A 21864-nucleotide genomic window follows, 5' to 3' on the forward strand; every position below is an offset into this window, starting at 1 on the left:
TTTCTAAGCAACTCCTGGTTGAACCGGGTTTAAATTCGGTTGAACCGAGATCTACTAGAGAAGAACTCAGTCGAGTGCCTTGCTGAGTACTGAGTCATCAGGGTCAAACCCGGTTGAATTGAGAATAATCTCGGTTGAGCCGGGATCGACTAGAGAGATTATCGGTCGAATCCCCTACTGAGCACATGAGTCAACAAGGACAAACTCGGTTGAACCGAGAATAAATTCGATTGAATCGAGATCGATGAGAGAGGTTCTCGGTCGATTTCTTTGGTGAGCAACGGAGTTAGCAGGCATCTACTCTGTTGTACCGACTTTGGCCAGAGAGATCCTCTAAGCCTTGCTGAGATGCCCTGGAAGGCTATCTCACTTGGACTTTCATAGAGAGCTCTCTTACCGAACAAAAGTAGAGACCAATAAAGGCACAAGACAGTCCAAACCTCAAATTAAAAAAAATAAGATTTTGAATAGAGGAAGACTTTTGAGCTCATTGCATTAACCAATACCTTTTGTGGATCCCTCTTGATTGTATGGTGGTTCCTATAACTCAAAAACATATAGAATTGTAAACTATTCATGAGTGGAACCACTTGCTTATTGTAAGCGACATACGGGCACATAAGCCACTTGATATCATTAAGCTCCTTCAGATTTGCATTTCAATAGCACCTGCGCTTTTTTTGTTTTACTTATACAGAGCACAAAACTAGGAACAAACTTGTTAGAGTCTTTGTTTGTTTAGACACACGATCACCAAAACCCTCATAGAGGTTGATTGCACTTATAAACGATCCACGTGAAAATTGGATGTTGTCACAGAGCTCATGGATGTTTGATATTAGACAAGAGTTGGTGGTATGCCGTCATGAGCATGGAAATAAGGTGGAGGCAAGGCTAGTGATCTTTGATTTCGGTGGGACTTAAGGGTTCCGGGATCGTCGAATTCGGGCAGAAATCTCTAGGCATGACCTTAGTTGTTTATGCCTGACATTGACCATGTTGAAGGCATTATCTGAAGTACCGAGAGTCTTTTCTCTTGGGTGGAAACCTTTGATTTGGCCTTTGTTGGTTCGGTCATGGCAACGATGACGTCCTTGTATGACGTGTTCTTCCTGAAGATGTTGCTTTTTGAGAGCCTCAGTCTCGGTTCTAGCTTTGCTTGATTGGTGGTTGACTTGAAGACTATGTTATTGTGATAGCTCGCTCAAAATGATGATTGTGTTTTTCTTGTTTTTTTTCTTTTTTATTTTTTGGTTGTGTACACCCTAGTGTGTAGAGGCCGGAAGTAATCTTAGTACTCTTGTATCATCTTGATGTAATTTTCTACGACTAATAAAAATTTTTTGTCGAAAGAAGCCCCTAAAGAGATATAGACTTATAAATCTAGGTTCTTTTGGCAAAGCGATGAAAAAAAAGAATTGCAAATTAGCTAAATAATGGTCAACCCTCGCTGTTCCCAAAATTCTTTGGGGAGTAGGCATCTTAGATCTTAAAATTCAAAACAAATGTTTTTTATGTAAGTGAATTTTTAAGCTCATTAATGAGCATGTCGCTTGGTGAAAACTTGCCTAGAGAAGAATTTGCACTCAAGTGTCTATCTAGTTTAATGAGTGTGAAGGAACTTTTCCTTTCTTTTGGCTCCTTTAGAGCGAAGAATGGTTAGCGTGTGAGATTCTAGGTCAATAAGTGGTTGTGATTTACATCCTTAAAGGATAATTTCATTAATTTGTATAGAATTGTTAGAAAGTAATGTATCTCTATGGCAAGTGTTTTGAACAAGGTTCCTCTTAATGTTTCCTTTAGAAGAACTTTGGTGTCAGAAAACTTTAAGTCATGTATTGAACTATTTTCAAGAGTGGTTAATGTGTCTCTGGACGAAAAGAACTACAAGTTTTACGAAATTTGAACAAAAAAGGCTTATTTCTAGTAACTTCTTTTAACAAAACCCTAATTCAAGATAGATCCTTAACAAGAATTTATATCTTATGAAAGTTTAAAAGCCCTCCCAATATTAAAATTGGGCTAATCATCACAAACGATAACTTAATAAAGAGAAAATGGAAAGGTGATACTAAGTGTTGTTTTGTAGTGCATAAACAATACAACATTTGTTTTTTATTGCCATGAGACAAGATAGATTTGGGAAAACATTTATGTTTCCTTTGGTCTGGCACCTCCAAAAAGATATAACTAGTTTATCCAACTCTTGGCTTAAGGATGTCTCTAAAAAACTTAAGTTTCTAGTCCTTTTTGGTGTTTGCATCCAATTGTGGTAAGGGCACTAGAGTATCCAAAGTAGCGAGAAGGATTGCTCAGGGGAGCAAAGAGCAAGTCCTAATGTTGTAGAGTATGCCTATTGGGTCATGACATTAGGAGAGCAATGCACAAGGAATTCTATATAGTTTTGGGCCGTATATTGCGTAATATCATATGCCCCCTTTTGATGGTGGATCTCTAATAAATCAAAGGAACATGCAAGATTAAAGCCTCAAACGAGGAGGAAGAAAATATACTCTAAAGAGCCCAAGGCTAAGATGAACTAGTCATCTTCCCTTACTATTGGCTTGGTTGATCTGCTTTCAAGTATCTTTTTCTAGTGGTTGCTTCTGTGAACCTAAAATTGCATAGGGCCAATTGCACATATCACATTAGAGGATTTGTGTGGCTTACCTTACGAGGCATGCTTCCATATAATTACTTCGTTCTATTCTCATGCATTAATGCTCCTCGTATATCTTACCATAGGCACGACCTCCCATATTGTCCTGTTTATTCTATCGAGGTGGATCTTCCTAATCTTTCGACATGTGTGGGTTTCTACCCACATGTCACAATATATTCTAGTTTATTAATGCATGGTAGCTCTGTTACACCATTCATGTAAGGAGGGTGGCATGCTTGCATCCCTACATTTAATGCGCCACCATCGAAGTTAACCCTTGGGTGACAACATACCATGCTTGTCTCTAAGGTAGGTATTAATCCCTATGACACGAGCCTCTGTCTCGTAACCATGTTGTCCACACGTGATAAGTTGACAACACTACCCTCTCTATCTTATCGTACATTCTTGTATAGAGTTTATGTATCACCAGGGTTGTAGGTCCATCATGTGCCAGTCTTAGAACCCTCAAGTTTTTTTGCAGGCTACGTGGTGCATTTCATATGCCTCAACAACCCTAAAATGTTGCATGTCACCTTAGATCTACTCATTAAGTTATTCCCCTGTGGTGCACCTTTAGATTTCTCTAGGGCCCACATCTTAGTTCTATGTGGCCCCCAACATGCCTTCAACATATATATGACCCTTGGTAGGTCCGAAGACGTTTCTATACCTATGTCTCCTATGTCATGAGGAACCACGAGGGCTTATCTTGTTAGGTGCCCTAGGACACGAGGGACCCTAGAGGCTTATCCCATTAGGTGCCCCAGGGTGCGAGGGGTCCAAAGAACTTATCCCGTTAGGTTCTTTGGGGTGCAAGGAGACCTAAGGGCTTATCTTGTTAGGCCCATTAGTGCAAAGGGCCCCCATGGCTTATCTCATTAGGTGCCACAGGGCATAAGGAGTGCCAAGGGTTTATCTTGTTACTTACCTTGGGATGAAGGGTCCTAGGGGCTTATCATTTTAAGTGTTTAGGACGTGAGGGCTTAGGGGCTTATCCCATTAGGTGCCCCAAGATGTGAGGGCCTTACATGCTTATTTGGTTGGAGCTTTGAGGCATATGAAGCCTTGAGAGCTAGATTGATATTTGACCTAGGATGTGTGGGTCCCCGAGGCTTAACACTATTTGCTATGACGTGTAGTTTAGTGAGCCAGGTTAAACAGATGCCTATATGACCCGTTGGTAGAGTGCCACTATCTTCTGCCATGTAAGGTCTAGGGTCCTCTGGACATAAACCCCTAGTTATGATGATTCTTCTACCATGGGGTCCGAGGTCAGTTCCCTTGGCATGAATCCTTGAGTGCGCCTTGAAAGTACCCTAAGGTATGTCCTTCTCTGGGTGCTAACGCAACCTTATATTGAACCATTTGTTATGGAGAAATGATGTGATTTTTAGTAGAAAATCTTTTGACTCATTTGCATAAGTAATTTAGAGGGATACTTACTGGTTATGATGCTGATCACCATTGTTTAGGGCGGAAGAGAAGGAATGCTTGAAGATTGGATGCAACCACATAGAATGAGTGATTTTAAAGTTTTCCTTCAAGTTTGGTGGAGAACAAGGCACACAATTAAAGGATAATAAGTTGATGGAGCTCAGACCTCTTCAATGAATGGAGATTCTTCTTTTGCACTTTCTTCGTTGCACTGCTTGTTGCTTATCCTTGTCACACCCGGATTTCAGGGGCACCAAGACCCGGGCGCGAACATAATCACCAGGTGTGTTGGGACCAAGTCTCACACATATGATGAATCATGGCACAGGATCGAATGTCACATCTTTACTATATAATAGGAGTTATGTACAAAATAAATAATTACATTATAAGGAGACAACGGTCCAGCAAACCAAAGTTGACTGGGAGACGACGGCCTAGACCTCTCACGAACTCATCACAGCATCCTCCAAGCGCCTCATCCTGCGGTACCTGTTCTTGACCTGTGGGGGGTGTGAGACAGCAAGAGTGAGCTCACATATGTTCATCGCTCAACAAGTTGTGGGGAATAATGTGCATGAACTCGCCAAAGGTGGGAGCTCACGTGAAGTGCAAGACTTATCAAAGAGGATGGTTGAAGCTGAGCATTGCTTTTAAAGTTGGTCAAAATTTTATTAGCAATTACTAAGTATAAGTAAATACCAACCCAATTAAATAGTAGAACAAAAGTAACATCATCACCTGCGATGCAATGCATATGACAAATTGAATTTAGTTCCATAAATTAATCATGTGAGTGTCCGAGCTGCTCATGACCGTGAGCACGGCTAGTATACTAGTTTTACACTCTGCAGAGGTTGCGCATCTTTACCCACAAGTCATGTTACCCATCTGCCAAGGGATCGCGACTTCCCATACACCTCTACCGAGGAGGCGAGGCAGGGTAACACTACGAGGCCTTTACAAAGTTCCACTAGCTTCAGAAAACCCGCTACAGTTTATAGGAAGCTCCAATGCAGGGTTCTTGCCTGACCGCCATCGCAGCAAAATCAACCAAGGACCTCCCTACACTGACCACTCCCCTACTGCCCTTGCCCCTTTCGGGTAAGGTAGTCCTCCACTAGCTTTCCTAATTAATCAGCCAAGGGCGTCCATAAACCCTTGTGGTAGCACTGTTTTCCCGGGTGGTTCTCCATGTTCCAATTAACATAATGATCTTATCATGAACAGTAATAATAAAAAGACAATAAAAGTGTGATCATGAATAATGTATCTTCATACCCAAAACCACATAAAGCACTAGCAAGTACTACCCAAAAAGTTCAGTGGTAAACAAGGTATAAAGATAGTCAAAACTAGGGTAACCTATTAGGTCCCATCAAAATTAACCTATGCAGATCACTATGATTAATCAGAACATGAGTAGGTAAAAAGAAGTGATCAAGGGCACAACTTGCCTGGGACTTGAGATTCCAGGTACCAACTTGCTCTTCAGGTGACACGTGTCCTCACTGCTAAACGTAGCAATACAGACAAACATTGTATAGGCTGCACCCACACCGAAACGGTAAGCGAGGATGGCTCTCAGATCACGATCTAACGACCTAGGTTTAATGAATCCTAGCCTTCTCACCGCCCTCCGATCTCGATCGGACGACCCATCTCGCTTTCGGCTGGACAGGTCACCGCGAGCCGATCAAGGTCGTTCCCTGGCCATCCAACGACCAGAGCATCCCTAATCCCTCGGCCGCCAGAGCACGGCGGCGCCGCCCGAGCTGGCGGTGGTGCCATGCCCGGGGCACATCGATTTCGGTCCCAAGCACCTAATAGCGAAATCCGATCGGTGCACTGTGAAGAGGAGCTGAAAGCAGACAGAGGGAAAGGGTTCTTTACCGAGGTTAGAGGCGAAGACGCGCACGTTCGCAGTGGAGGACGGGCCCGCGACGGAGCAATAGGTCCGGCGCGAAATCGCGAATTGCGCCCGTACAGATGGCCCACCGATCCTGCTCTATCGCAAGAAGCGGCAACCGGAGATCCCGACGATGAAGGTACCGAGGTCTGGCACCCAGCGCACCGATACGGAGCACACACCCTCCCTCTTCTCTCGGCTTTGCTCTCACCTCCCCTGTTCTTGTGACCGCGGTGGCCCTTTTCTATTTTCCGATGGCGAGCTCGGCTCTGCGGTTCAGGATATGATGGCATATATACCCGTGAAGTTCGTGCATGAGCGAGGATCGGTAGGCGAGAATCTAGGGATCTGTTTGAGGCAGTAGGCCGATTCCGGTTGGTTGCGGCGGCGGTAACATACGGGGCTCCACGGTTGACGGTCGAGTTCGTTAGGATCCCTATCCAAACGGCCCTAAGTGCGAGACGGGTATGGACTGGAGGTCGGTGCCGAGGAGGTAGCAGGGAGGTGCGAGATTCTGTTACAGAGATCGCGGGGTGCTCGGGCCACACAACGGCAGCGCGAGGCGTTCGGCATGGTCCGCCAAACTCGCGAAGACGACGACCGGGAGGCGTGGGGCCCACTGCGCAGCGTGATAGTTTGGTCGCACAGCGGGTGCGGTGAGCGGCTGACGAGAGGGTCCCGCCCGCCAGCGAGCCGGGGTGTGCGATGGGCCAGCGAGCGCGAGAACGTAGTTGGGCCGCGCGAAGCGAGGAGTTGGCTCGAAGTTGGGCCGAATAGAGTGGAATTGGCCCATGAAGCCTTTTTATTCTTTTCTTTTTATATTTTCTGTTTTCTGTTTTCTTTTCTTTTTATTTTTTTCAATTCCCAATTTGAACTTCAAAATATGAGTATGAAACTAGTGCCCAATTTGAAGTTCAAGTATGACTTTGAATTTGTACTCAAATTAGATTTTTAATCATACCAGTATGGTTAAGTTTGTGTATTTATAAACTTTGTTTTATATTTTATTTTATCCCTTTCTTTCTTTTTTTTCCTCAAATACTCTTCTCATTATCATTTTTATTTAATTCATATTATTATTGATTTTAATGCACAAACAAAAAATCCAATATGATGCAATGGTTTATTTGTGTCTTATTAAGGATCTACTTTTTTTTACATGAGTGGTCACATGTAATGATAACTAGAGGTACACGTACATATATAAAGGAAACAATTTCTCCTTTTATTCTTCCTTACAAAGTGGGTATTACAAATCCTACCCCTCTTAAAAATAATCTTGTCCTCGAGATTTGTAAGAAAAGGGATGTAGAAAGCCATAAGTTTTAAGGAGTTGATTAGGAATGCATGGGTATCTTTTATACCTAGCTACTTATTATGTAGTATAAAGGATAGGTAGGTTAGGGCAAGAATAGCCTGGAGTAAGAAGGTTTATGGTGAATCCTTGTTGGGTGGTAATGCATCTGAAGATCGAGTTCGTCTTCCTCTCTTTCTTTCTTTTTACGAGGTTGATCCTTTCCTTCTCCGGTCTTGGCCTCATTGCATCGGGGTTAATGTATATCAGTAGAGATGGGGAATATGGTTGAAACAGTTATAGGTGAAATGGACTATATAATATAGGTCAAAATCTAGTTTGATGTCAGGTGGGGGTTGATAGATTATACAATCCATCAAGACTCTATTGGTTGGGTTAGCTCATGATCATGGTGGGATATAACTTAGATCTGATATCATTATTTTGGATTAGATCCTAGTTGTTACTTTAGGATGACATAAGTAAAGTGGTTAGGATAAGATGAGTCCTTCAAGATAAGATGAATCTATTAAGATAAGAGAGAATCTTTTAAGATAAGTTGGATCTTATGAAGCTAGATATACTTTGATGGGGGATAATCTGTGTTGTCTATTTTATAAATATTCTCCCTTATGCCTAGATGTATATGCAGATGCAATTGTAGACATTACTCCACAATTCATCACACTCAATCAAAGATCCAAATCATACAAATATCATAAGAACAAACATTCAAGTTCATAGATATCTATAAAAATAGTTTTATTTTTTTCCCTAAGAGTAGGTCTCCCATTCCTAAATGTCACTTTAGGTACGGGATTTCAAAGTGTGAAATCCACATTTGTCTTTGGAAATAAAAGATAAGAATAATCAGAGTAAAGCGGAATAAGACGAGAAAAGATTAAGAAGAGTTTAGAAAGAATCAGAGTAGCAAAGGTAAGTAAGTATTGGTTGTCCAGTTCTATCTAGGTTTCGTCCGACAGTCAACATTCCTCTGATACCACTTCTGTCACACCCGGATTTCAGGGGCACCAAGACCCGGGCGCGAACATAATCACCAGGTGTGCTGGGACCAAGTCTCACACATATGATGAATCATGGCACAGGATCGAATGTCACATCTTTACTATATAATAGGAGTTCTGTACAAAATAAATAATTACATTATAAGGAGACAACGGTCCATCAAACCAAAGTTGAATGGGAGACGACGGCCTAGACCTCTCACGAACTCATCACAGCATCCTCTAAGCGCCTCATCCTGCGGTACCTGTTCTTGACCTGTGGGGGGTGTGAGACAGCAAGAGTGAGCTCACATACGTTCATCGCTCAACAAGTTGTGGGGAATAATGTGCATGAACTCGCCAAAGGTGGGATCTCACGTGAAGTGTAAGGCTTACCAAAGAGGATGGTTGAAGCTGAGCATTGCTTTTAAAGTTGGTCAAAATTTTATTAGCAATTACTAAGTATAAGTAAATACCAACCCAATTAAATAGTAGAACAAAAGTAACATCATCACCTGCGATGCAATGCATATGACAAATTGAATTTAGTTCCATAAATTAATCATGTGAGTGTCTGAGCTGCTCATGACCGTGAGCACGGCTAGTATACTAGTTTTACACTCTGCAGAGGTTGCGCATCTTTACCCACAAGTCATGTTACCCATCTGCCAAGGGATCGCGACTTCCCATACACCTCTACCGAGGAGGCGAGGCAGGATTACACTACGAGGCCTTTACAAAGTTCCACTAGCTTCAGAAAACCCGCTACAGTTTATAGGAAGCTCCAATGCAGGGTTCTTGCCTGACCGCCATCGCAGCAAAATCAACCAAGGACCTCCCTACACTGACCACTCCCCTACTGCCCTTGCCCCTTTCGGGTAAGGTAGTCCCCCACTAGCTTTCCTAATTAATCAGCCAAGGGCGTCCATAAACCCTTGTGGTAGCACTGTTTTCCCGGGTGGTTCTCCATGTTCCAATTAACATAATGATCTTATCATGAACAGTAATAATAAAAAGACAATAAAAGTGTGATCATGAATAATGTATCTTCATACCCAAAACCACATAAAGCACTACCAAGTACTACCCAAAAAGTTCAGTGGTAAACAAGGTATAAAGATAGTCAAAACTAGGGTAACCTATTAGGTCCCATCAAAATTAACCTATGCAGATCACTATGATTAATCAGAACATGAGTAGGTAAAAAGAAGTGATCAAGGGCACAACTTGCCTGGGACTTGAGATTCCAGGTACCAACTTGCTCTTCAGGTGACACGTGTCCTCACTGCTAAACGTAGCGATACAGACAAACATTGTATAGGCAAAATTAACATCACACAAACATAAAAATAAACTGCGTAATAATAATCTACGCGTCGCTACGAGATCGTAGAAACAAGAACCACTAAATTCGAAGCTACGGTTATTGAGTTATGGATTTCTGAAGTTATTTAGTACCTAGCACAGATTAATTCAAATGAACAATTTTAATTCAAGTTTCATGGCTAAACAGTGTTACTAGTTGATAGAAAATATTAAAACAAAATTATAGAAACTGGAATGGGTCAATTCGGAGTTAGAATGAATTACATACGGATTAAACAAGTTTATGAATTTATTTTTATACTAAAAACCTATTTCTTTATTAATTTCTGAATTTCCTAGGGGTTCTGGACTGAGCACAATATTTGTTAAGAGATCAGGGGCTAACTCGCAATTTCTCCCGAGACTCATATTCTCCCCGCGCGGATGGCGGGTTCATTTACAAAAAGAACAGGGACTCTTAAGCAAAACGTCCACGACGAAGGGGTATCTCTAGATCTCAGCCGTCCGATCCACAATGGGTGGCCCAGATTAGACTGCACCCACACCGAATCGGTAAGCGAGGATGGCTCTCAGATCACGATCTAACGACCTAGGTTTAATGAATCCTAGCCTTCTCACCGCCCTCCGATCTCGATCGGACGGCCCATCTCGCTTTCGGCTGGACAGGTCACCGTGAGCCGATCAAGGTCGTTCCCTGGCCATCCAACGACCAGAGCATCCCTAATCCCTCGGCCGCCAGAGCACGGCGGCGCCGCCCGAGCTGGCGGTGGTGCCATGCCCGGGGCACAGCGATTTCGGTCCCAAGCACCTAACAGCGAAATCCGATCGGTGCACTGCGAAGAGGAGCTGAAAGCGGACAGAGGGAAAGGGTTCTTTACCGAGGTTAGAGGCGAAGACGCGCGCGTTCGCAGTGGAGGACGGGCCCATGGCGGAGCAATAGGTCCGGCGCGAAATCGCGAATTGCGCCCGTACAGATGGCCCACCGATCCTGCTCTATCGCAAGAAGCGGCAACCGGAGATCCCGACGATGAAGGTACCGAGGTCTGGCACCCAGCACACCGATACGGAGCACACACCCTCCCTCTTCTCTCGGCTTTGCTCTCACCTCCCCTGTTCTTGCGACCGCGGTGGCCCCTTTCTATTTTCCGATGGCGAGCTCGGCTCTACGGTTCGGGATATGATGGCACATATACCCGTGAAGTTCGTGCATGAGCGAGGATCGGTAGGCGAGAATATAGGGATCCGTTTGAGGCAGCAGGCCGATTCCGGTTGGTTGTGGCGGCGGTAACATACGGGGCTCCACGGTTGACGGTCGAGTTCGTTAGGATTGAAAGGGAATTAGGCTTACACCTAGTTCCTATATAATTTTGGTGGTTGAATTGCCCAACACAAATCTTTGGACTAACTAGTTTGCTCTAGTGTATAAGTTATACAGGTGTCAAAGGTTCACAACAAGCCAATCAAAACACCAATTTTGGATTCAACAAAAGAGCAAAGGGCCAACCGAAGGCACCTCTGGTCTGGCGCACCGGACTGTCCGGTGTGCCACCGGACAGTGTCCGGTGCACCACCGGACATGTCCGGTGCACCAGAGGACTCCACCGCAAACTTGCCACCTTCGGGAATTTCCAGAGGCACTCGCACTATAATTCACCGGACTGTCCGGTGTACACCGGACAGTGTCCGGTGCGCCAAGGAAGAGAAGCCTCAGGAACTCACCAGCTTCGGGAATTTCCAACGGCTAGTCCGCTATAATTCACCGGACATGTCCGGTGTGCACCGGACTGTCCGGTGCAACTCCGGAGCAACGGCTATTCGGCGCCAACGGCTACCTGCGGCGCATTTAATGCGCGCTGCGCGCGCGCAGAAGTCAGGCGCGCCCATACTGGCACACCGGACAAGGAACAGTAGATGTCCGGTGTGCACCGGACACCCAGGCGGGCCCACAAGTCAGAAGCTCCAACGGTCAGAATCCAACGGCAGTGATGACGTGGCGGGGGCACCGGACATGTCCGGTGTGCACCGGACTGTCCGGTGCGCCATCGAACAGACAGCCTCCCAACGGCCACTTTTGGTGGTTGGGGCTATAAATACCCCAACCACCCCACCATTCATTGCATCCAAGTTTTCCACTTCTCAACTACTACAAGAGCTCTAGCATTCAATTCTAGACACACCAAAGAGATCAAATCCTCTCCAAATTCCACACAACGCCATAGTGACTAGAGAGAGTGATTTGCTTGTGTTCTTTCGAGCTCTTGCGCTTGGATTGCTTTCTGCTTTCTTGATTCTTTCATTGCGATCAAACTCACTTGTAATTGAGGCAAGAGACACCAAACTTGTGGTGGTCCTTGTGGGAACTTTGTGTTCCAAGTGATTGAGAAGAGAAAGCTCACTCGGTCCGTGGGATCGTTTGAGAGAGGGAAGGGTTGAAAGAGACCCGGCCTTTGTGGCCTCCTCAACGGGGAGTAGGTTTGCAAGAACCGAACCTTGGTAAAACAAATCCGCGTGTCACACTCTTCATTTGCTTGCGATTTGTTTTGCGCCCTCTCTCGCGGACTCATTTATATTTCTAACGCTAACCCGGCTTGTAGTTGTGTTTATATTTATAAATTTCAGTTTCGCCCTATTCACCCCCCTCTAGGCGACTATCAATTGGCATCAGAGCCCGGTGCTTCATTAGAGCCTAACCGCTCGAAGTGATGTCGGGAGATCACGCTAAGAAGGAGATGGAAACCGGCGAAAAGCCCACTACAAGCCACGGGAGCACTTCATCGGAAGAGTCCCGCACCAAGAAAAGGGAGAAGAAGAAGAGCTCCTCCAGCAAAGGGAAGGAGAAGAAATCTTCTTCTCACCACAAAGAGAAGAAGGAAAAATCTTGTTCCCACAAGCCGCATCGGAGTGGGGACAAGCAAAAGAGGATGAGAAAAGTGGTCTACTACGAGACCGACACTTCATCAACATCAACCTCCGGCTCCGATGCACCCTCCGTAACTTCTAAACGGCAAGAGCGTAAGAAGTTTAGTAAGATCCCCCTACACTATCCTCGCATTTCTAAACATGCACCTCTACTTTCCGTCCCATTAGGCAAACCACCAACTTTTGATGGTGAAGATTATGCTAGGTGGAGTGATTTAATGCGATTTCATCTAACCTCACTCCACAAAAGTATATGGGATGTTGTTGAGTTTGGTGCACAGGTACCATCCGTAGGGGATAAAGATTATGATGAGGATGAGGTGGCCCAAATCGAGCACTTCAACTCTCAAGCTACAACAATACTCCTCGCCTCTTTAAGTAGAGAGGAGTATAACAAAGTTCAAGGGTTGAAGAGCGCCAAGGAGGTTTGGGATGTGCTCAAAACCGCGCACGAGGGAGATGAGCTTACAAAGATCACCAAGCGGGAAACGATCGAGGGGGAGCTCGGTCGGTTCCGGCTTCGCAAAGGGGAAGAGCCACAACACATGTACAACCGGCTCAAGACCTTGGTGAACCAAGTGCGCAACCTCGGGAGCAAGAAGTGGGACGACCACGAAATGGTTAAGGTTATTCTAAGATCTCTCATTTTCCTTAACCCCACTCAAGTTCAATTAATTCGTGGTAATCCTAGATATACTAAAATGACCCCCGAGGAAGTTATCGGGAATTTTGTAAGTTTTGAGTGCATGATCGAAGGCTCAAGGAAGATCAACGAGCTTGATGATCCCTCCACATCCGAGGCTCAACCCGTCGCATTCAAGGCGACGGAGGAAAAGAAGGAGGAGTCTACACCAAGTCGACAACCAATAGACGCCTCCAAGCTCGACAATGAGGAAATGACGCTCGTCATCAAGAGCTTCCGCCAAATCCTCAAGCAAAGGAGAGGGAAAGACTACAAGTCCCGCTCCAAGAAGGTTTGCTACAAGTGTGGTAAGCCCGGTCACTTTATAGCTAAATGTCCATTATCAAGTGATAGTGACAGGGGCGACGACAAGAAGGGGAGAAGAAAGGAGAAGAAAAGGTACTACAAGAAGAAAGGTGGTGATGCCCATATTTGTCGGGAGTGGGACTCCGACGAAAGCTCAAGCGACTCCTCCGACGACGAGGACGCCGCCAACATCGCCGTCACCAAGGGACTCCTCTTCCCCAACGTCGGCCACAAGTGCCTCATGGCAAAGGACGGCAAGCGGAAGAAGGTTAAATCTAACTCCTCCACTAAATATGAGTCTTCTAGTGATGATAATGCTAGTGATGAGGAGGATAATTTGCGTATTCTCTTTGCCAACCTCAACATGCAACAAAAGGAGAAACTTAATGAATTGATTAGTGCCATCCATGAAAAGGATGATCTCTTGGACACCCAAGAGGACTTCCTAATCAAGGAAAATAAGAAGCATGTTAAGGTTAAAAATGCTTATGCTCTAGAAATTGAGAAATGTCAAAAATTATCTAGTGAGCTAAGCACTTGCCATGAAACAATAGACAACCTTAGAAATGAAAATGCTAATTTGTTAGCTAAGGTTGATTCTCATGTTTGCAATGTTTCAATTCCCAATCCTAGAGATAATAATGATGATTTGCTTGCTAGGATTGAAGAATTGAACATTACTCTTGCTAGCCTTAGAAATGAAAATGAACAATTGCTTGCTAAGGCTAAAGATTTTGATGTTTGCAATACTACAATTTCCGACCTTAGAACTAAAAATGATATGTTACATGCTAAGGTTGTTGAATTAAAATCTTGCAAACCCTCTACATCTATTGTTGAGCATGTATCTATTTGTACTAGATGTAGAGATGTTAACATTGATGCTATACATGATCACATGACTTTAATTAAACAACAAAATGATCATATAGCAAAATTAGATGCTAAAATTGCCGAGCATAACTTAGAAAATGAAAAAATTAAATTTGCTAGAAGTATGCTCTATAATGGGAGACGCCCTGGCATCAAGGATGGCATTGGCTTCCAAAGGGGAGACAATGTCAAACTTAGTGTCCCTCCTAAAAGATTGTCCAACTTTGTTAAGGGCAAGGCTCCCATGCCTCAGGATAACGAGGGTTACATTTTATACCCTGTCGGTTATCCCGAGGACAAAATTAGGAAAATTCATTCTAGGAAGTCTCACTCTGGTTCTAACCATGCTTTTATGTATAAGAGTGAGACATCTAGCTCTAGGCAACCAACCCGTGCCAAGTTGCCTAAGAAGAAAATTCCTAATGCATCAAATGAACATAGTCTTTCATTTAAAACTTTTGATGCATCTTATGTGTTGACTAACAAATCCGGCAAAATAGTTGCCAAATATGTTGGGGGCAAGCACAAGGGCTCCAAGACTTGTGTTTGGGTACCCAAAGTTCTTGTGTCTAATGCCAAAGGACCCAAAACTATTTGGGTACCTAAAGTCAAGAACTAAACTTGTTTTGTAGGTTTATGCATCCGGGGGCTCAAGTTGGATACTCGACAGCGGGTGCACAAACCACATGACAGGGGAGAAGAAAATGTTCTCCTCCTATGAGAAAAACCAAGATCCCCAACGAGCTATCACATTCGGGGATGGAAATCAAGGTTTGGTCAAAGGTCTTGGTAAAATAGCTATATCTCCTGACCATTCTATTTCCAATGTTTTTCTTGTAGATTCATTAGATTACAATTTGCTTTCTGTATCTCAATTATGCAAAATGGGCTACAACTGTCTTTTCACTGATGTAGGTGTCACTGTCTTTAGAAGAAGTGATGATTCAATAGCATTTAAGGGAGTGTTAGAGGGTCAGCTATACTTGGTAGATTTTGATAGAGCTGAACTCGACACTTGCTTAATTGCTAAGACTAACATGGACTGGCTCTGGCATCGCCGACTAGCACATGTTGGGATGAAGAATCTTCACAAGCTTCTAAAGGGAGAACACATTTTAGGACTAACAAATGTTCATTTTGAAAAAGACAGGGTCTGTAGCGCATGCCAAGCAGGAAAGCAAGTTAGTGCCCATCATCCACACAAGAACATCATGACGACCGACAGGCCGCTTGAGCTACTCCACATGGATCTATTCGGCCCAATTGCTTACATAAGCATCGACGGGAGTAAGTATTGTCTTGTGATTGTGGATGATTATTCTCGCTTCACTTGGGTATTCTTTTTACAGGAAAAATCTCAAACCCAAGAGACCTTAAAGGGATTCTTGAGACGGGCTCAAAATGAGTTCGGCTTAAGGATCAAGAAGATTAGAAGCGACAACGGAACGGAGTTCAAGAATTCTCAAATCGAAGGCTTCCTTGAGGAGGAGGGCATCAAGCATGAGTTCTCTTCTCCCTACACCCCACAACAAAATGGTGTGGTGGAGAGGAAAATCGAACTCTATTGGATATGGCAAGAACCATGCTTGATGAGTACAAGACTTCGGATCGGTTTTGGGCCGAGGCGGTCAACACCGCCTGCTACGCCATCAACCGGTTGTATCTACACTGAATCCTCAAGAAGACATCCTATGAACTCCTAACTGGTAAAAAGCCCAACATTTCATATTTTAGAGTCTTTGGTAGCAAATGCTTTATTCTTGTTAAGAGAGGTAGAAAATCTAAATTTGCTCCTAAGACTGTAGAAGGCTTTTTACTTGGTTATGACTCAAACACAAGGGCATATAGGGTCTTTAACAAGTCCACTGGACTAGTTGAAGTCTCATGTGACGTTGTGTTTGATGAAACTAACGGCTCTCAAGTAGAGCAAGTTGATCTTGATGAGATAGGTATTGAAGAGGCTCCGTGCATCGCGCTAAGGAACATGTCCATTGGGGATGTGTGTCCTAAGGAATCCGAAGAGCCTCCAAATGCACAAGATCAACCGTCCTCCTCCATGCGAGCATCTCCACCAACTCAAAATGAGGAAGAGGCTCAAGTTGATGAAGAAGAAGATCAATCAAATGAGCCACCTCAAGATGTCGGCATAGATCAAGGGGGAGATGCAAATGATCAAGACAAGGAGGATGAAGAACAAAGGCCGCCACACCCAAGAGTCCACCAAGCAATCCAACGAGATCACCCCGTCGACACCATCCTCGGCGACATTCATAAGGGGGTAACTACTAGATCTCGTGTTGCACATTTTTGTGAGCATTACTCTTTTGTTTCCTCTATTGAGCCACACAGGGTAGAGGAAGCGCTCCAAGATTCGGATTGGGTGGTGGCAATGCAAGAGGAGCTCAACAACTTCACTAGGAATGAGGTATGGCATTTAGTTCCACGTCCTAATCAAAATGTTGTAGGAACAAAATGGGTCTTCCGCAACAAGCAAGATGAGCATGGTGTGGTGACAAGGAACAAAGCTCGACTTGTGGCTAAGGGATACTCCCAAGTCGAAGGTTTGGATTTCGGTGAAACTTATGCACTCGTAGCTAGGCTTGAGTCAATTCGCATATTATTGGCCTATGCTACTTACCATGGCTTTAAGCTTTATCAAATGGACGTAAAAAGTGCTTTCCTCAATGGACCAATCAAGGAAGAGGTCTATGTTGAGCAACCTCCCGGCTTTGAAGACAGTGAGTACCCTAACCATGTCTATAAGCTCTCTAAGGCGCTTTATGGGCTCAAGCAAGCCCCAAGAGCATGGTATGAATGCCTTAGAGATTTCCTTATTGCTAATGGCTTCAAAGTCGGAAAAGCCGATCCTACGCTCTTTACTAAAACACTTGAGAATGATTTGTTTGTATGCCAAATTTATGTTGATGATATTATATTTGGGTCTACTAACGAATCTACCTGTAAAGAGTTTAGTAGGATCATGACACAAAAGTTCGAGATGTCTATGATGGGGGAGTTGAAGTATTTCTTAGGATTTCAAGTGAAGCAACTCCAAGAGGGCACCTTCATTAGCCAAACCAAGTACACTCAAGATATTCTAAGCAAGTTTGGAATGAAGGATGCCAAACCCATCAAGACACCCATGGGAACCAATGGGCATCTCGACCTCGACACGGGAGGTAAGTCCGTGGATCAAAAGGTATACCGGTCGATGATAGGTTCTTTACTCTATTTATGTGCATCTCGACCGGATATTATGCTTTCCGTATGCATGTGTGCAAGATTCCAAGCCGACCCTAAGGAAGCTCACCTTACGGCCGTAAAACGAATCTTGAGATATTTGGCTTATACTCCTAAGTTTGGGCTTTGGTATCCTAGGGGATCCACATTTGATTTTATTGGTTATTCGGATGCCGATTGGGCGGGGTGCAAAATCAATAGGAAGAGCACATCAGGGACTTGCCAGTTCTTGGGAAGATCCTTGGTGTCTTGGGCTTCAAAGAAGCAAAATTCGGTCGCTCTCTCCACCGCCGAAGCCGAGTATATTGCCGCAGGACACTGTTGCGCGCAATTGCTTTGGATGAGGCAAACCCTGCGGGACTACGGTTACAAATTAACCAAAGTCCCTTTGCTATGTGATAATGAGAGTGCAATCAAGATGGCGGATAATCCCGTCGAGCATAGCCGCACTAAACACATAGCCATTCGGTATCATTTTCTTAGGGATCACCAACAAAAGGGAGATATCGAGATTTCTTACATTAATACTAAAGATCAATTAGCCGATATCTTTACCAAGCCTCTTGATGAATAATCTTTTAACAAACTTAGGCATGAGCTAAATATTCTTGATTCTAGAAACTTCTTTTGTTAAATTGCACACATAGCTCATTTATATACCTTTGATCATCTACTATGACTAATGTGTTTTCAAGTGAATTTCAAACCAAGTCATAGGTGTATTGAAAGGGAATCGGGGTCTTCGGCGAAGACAAAGGCTTCCACTCCGTAACTCATCCTTCGCCGTCGCTCCTTGACACTCTCCATGCTTGGGGGAGAAAGCATGAGCACCAAGCAAAAGGACCGGACTTCGTCTTTGGGGGTGAAAGTAAGAGCCCAAAAGCAAAAGGACCGGACTTCGTCTTTGGTATAATCTTAACTCATTTATTTATGACCAAAGGGGAAGATAGCACTTCGAGGGCTCTAATGATTCCGTTTTTGGCGATTCATGCCAAAGGGGGAGAGAGTAAGAGCCCAAAGCAAAAGGACCGCACCACCACCAATTTCCAAAACTTCGTGTTTTTCCAAGAATATTATAAATTGGTATCCTATTGTGTTCAAAAGGGGGAGAAAGTAGTATTTGAAAAACAATATATCAAAACCCTCTTGAACACTAAGAGGAGGATCTCATTTAGGGGGAGTTTTGTTTAGTCAAAGGAAAAGCATTTGAAACAGGGGGAGAAAATTTCAAATCTTGAAAATGCTTTGCAAAATCTTATTCAAAATACCTTTGACTATTTGCAAAAGAACTTTGAAAAAGATTTACAAAAGAATTTGCAAAAACAAAACATGTGGTGCAAACGTGGTCCAAAATGTTATATAAGAAAGAAACAATCCATGCATATCTTGTAAGTATTCATATTGGCTCAATTCCAAGCAACCTTTGCACTTATATTATGCAAACTAGTGTAATTATGCACTTCTATATTTGCTTTGGTTTGTGTTGGCATCAATCACCAAAAAGGGGGAGATTGAAAGGGAATTAGGCTTACACCTAGTTCCTATATAATTTTGGTGGTTGAATTGCCCAACACAAATCTTTGGACTAACTAGTTTGCTCTAGTGTATAAGTTATACAGGTGTCAAAGGTTCACAACAAGCCAATCAAAACACCAATTTTGGATTCAACAAAAGAGCAAAGGGCCAACCGAAGGCACCTCTGGTCTGGCGCACCGGACTGTCCGGTGTGCCACCGGACATGTCCGGTGCACCAGAGGACTCCACCGCAAACTTGCCACCTTCGGGAATTTCCAGAGGCACTCGCGCTATAATTCACCGGACAGTGTCCGGTGCGCCAAGGAAGAGAAGCCTCAGGAACTCACCAGCTTCGGGAATTTCCAACGGCTAGTCCGCTATAATTCACCGGACATGTCCGGTGTGCACCGGACTGTCCGGTGCAACTCTGGAGCAACGGCTATTCGGCGCCAACGGCTACCTGCGGCGCATTTAATGCGCGCTACGCGCGCAGAAGTCAGGCGCGCCCATACTGGCACATCGGACAAGGAACAGTAGATGTCCGGTGTGCACCGGACACCCAGGCGGGCCCACAAGTCAGAAGCTCCAACGGTCAGAATCCAACGACAGTGATGACGTGGCGGGGGCACCGGACATGTCCGGTGTGCACCGGACTGTCCGGTGCGCCATCGAACAGACAGCCTCCCAACGACCACTTTTGGTGGTTGGGGCTATAAATACCCCAACCACCCCACCATTCATTGCATCCAAGTTTTCCACTTCTCAACTACTACAAGAGCTCTAGCATTCAATTCTAGACACACCAAAGAGATCAAATCCTCTCCAAATTCCACACAACGCCATAGTGACTAGAAAGAGTGATTTGCTTGTGTTCTTTCGAGCTCTTGCGCTTGGATTGCTTTCTGCTTTCTTGATTCTTTCATTGCGATCAAACTCACTTGTAATTGAGGCAAGAGACACCAAACTTGTGGTGGTCCTTGTGGGAACTTTGTGTTCCAAGTGATTGAGAAGAGAAAGCTCACTCGGTCCGTGGGATCGTTTGAGAGAGGGAAGGGTTGAAAGAGACCCGGCCTTTGTGGCCTCCTCAACGGGGAGTAGGTTTGCAAGAACCGAACCTCGGTAAAACAAATCCGCGTGTCACACTCTTCATTTGCTTGCGATTTGTTTTGCGCCCTCTCTCGCGGACTCATTTATATTTCTAACGCTAACCCGGCTTGTAGTTGTGTTTATATTTGTAAATTTCAGTTTCGCCCTATTCACCCCCCCTCTAGGCGACTATCAAGGATCCCTATCCAAACGGCCCTAAGTGCGAGACGGGTATGGACTAGAGGTCGGTGCCGAGGAGGTAGCAGGGAGGTGCGAGATTCTGTTACAGAGATCGCGGGGTGCTCGGGCCACACAACGGCAGCGCGAGGCGTTTGGCATGGTCCGCCAAACTCGCGAAGACGACGACCGGGAGGCGTGGGGCCCACTGCGCAGCGTGATAGTTTGGTCGCGCAGCGGGTGCGGTGAGCGGCTGACGAGAGGGTCCCGCCCGCCAGCGAGCCGGGGTGTGCGATGGGCCAGCGAGCGCGAGAACGTAGTTGGGCCGCGCGAAGCGAGGAGTTGGCTCGAAATTGGGCCGAATAGAGTGGAATTGGCCCATGAAGCCTTTTTATTCTTTTCTTTTTATATTTTCTGTTTTCTGTTTTCTTTTCTTTTTATTTTTTTCAATTCCCAATTTGAACTTCAAAATATGAGTATGAAACTAGTACCCAATTTGAAGTTCAAGTATGACTTTGAATTTGTACTCAAATTAGATTTTTAATCATACCAGTATGGTTAAGTTTGTGTATTTATAAACTTTGTTTTATATTTTATTTTATCCCTTTCTTTCTTTTTTTCCTCAAATACTCTTCTCATTATCATTTTTATTTAATTCATATTATTATTGATTTTAATGCACAAACAAAAAATCCAATATGATGCAATGGTTTATTTGTGTCTTATTAAGGATCTACTTTTTTTTACATGAGTGGTCACATGTAATGATAACTAGAGGTACACATACATATATAAAGGAAACAATTTCTCCTTTTATTCTTCCTTACAAAGTGGGTATTACAATCCTTTCATTTGCACTTTCTTCGATGCATTGATTGTTGATTATCCCATGTTTCTATACCTCTTAGAGGTTGGACATTGCTCCTTTATATAAAAACACACCTAGAACGAGTGACCTTAGAGTTGTTCTCCATCTTTGGATGCTGAATAAGTTGCATGTTAGAAGCTCATTAGCCGATGAAGTGTAAACATCTCTAGTGTGAATACTTTATGGTGGAAAGTGTTTCTGTTGCTTTGTTGATTGTCACAGTTTGTGTCCCATGTAATTCTAACTCTAGCCATGGACTTTTTTCTTCGGTCTATTAGCTTGAGTGCTATGTTAGGTTGCTACCAAGACAAAATACACTCACTTGTGAGTGTTGAAGTTGGATTTTGTTCCTTTAGGGCTAGCTTGAAACTTAAATCCCCTCCAGAGTTTTTGGGGATTGAGTGAAAAATGAGCTATTTTCCTACTCAATCTTCGAGAATTATAGAGGGAATTTAAGTTTTTAAACTAGCCATTGTCTAAAAAATGTCATCTTCTTCCCCGTGTCTAACTCGGCCATGTCGCTCGTGCTAGGGGAGGTTCGACTGTTGTAACACCCAAAATTTCTA

This window comes from Zea mays, chromosome 7 (assembly GCF_902167145.1).
Source record: "Zea mays cultivar B73 chromosome 7, Zm-B73-REFERENCE-NAM-5.0, whole genome shotgun sequence".
Taxonomy (NCBI): domain Eukaryota; kingdom Viridiplantae; phylum Streptophyta; class Magnoliopsida; order Poales; family Poaceae; genus Zea; species Zea mays.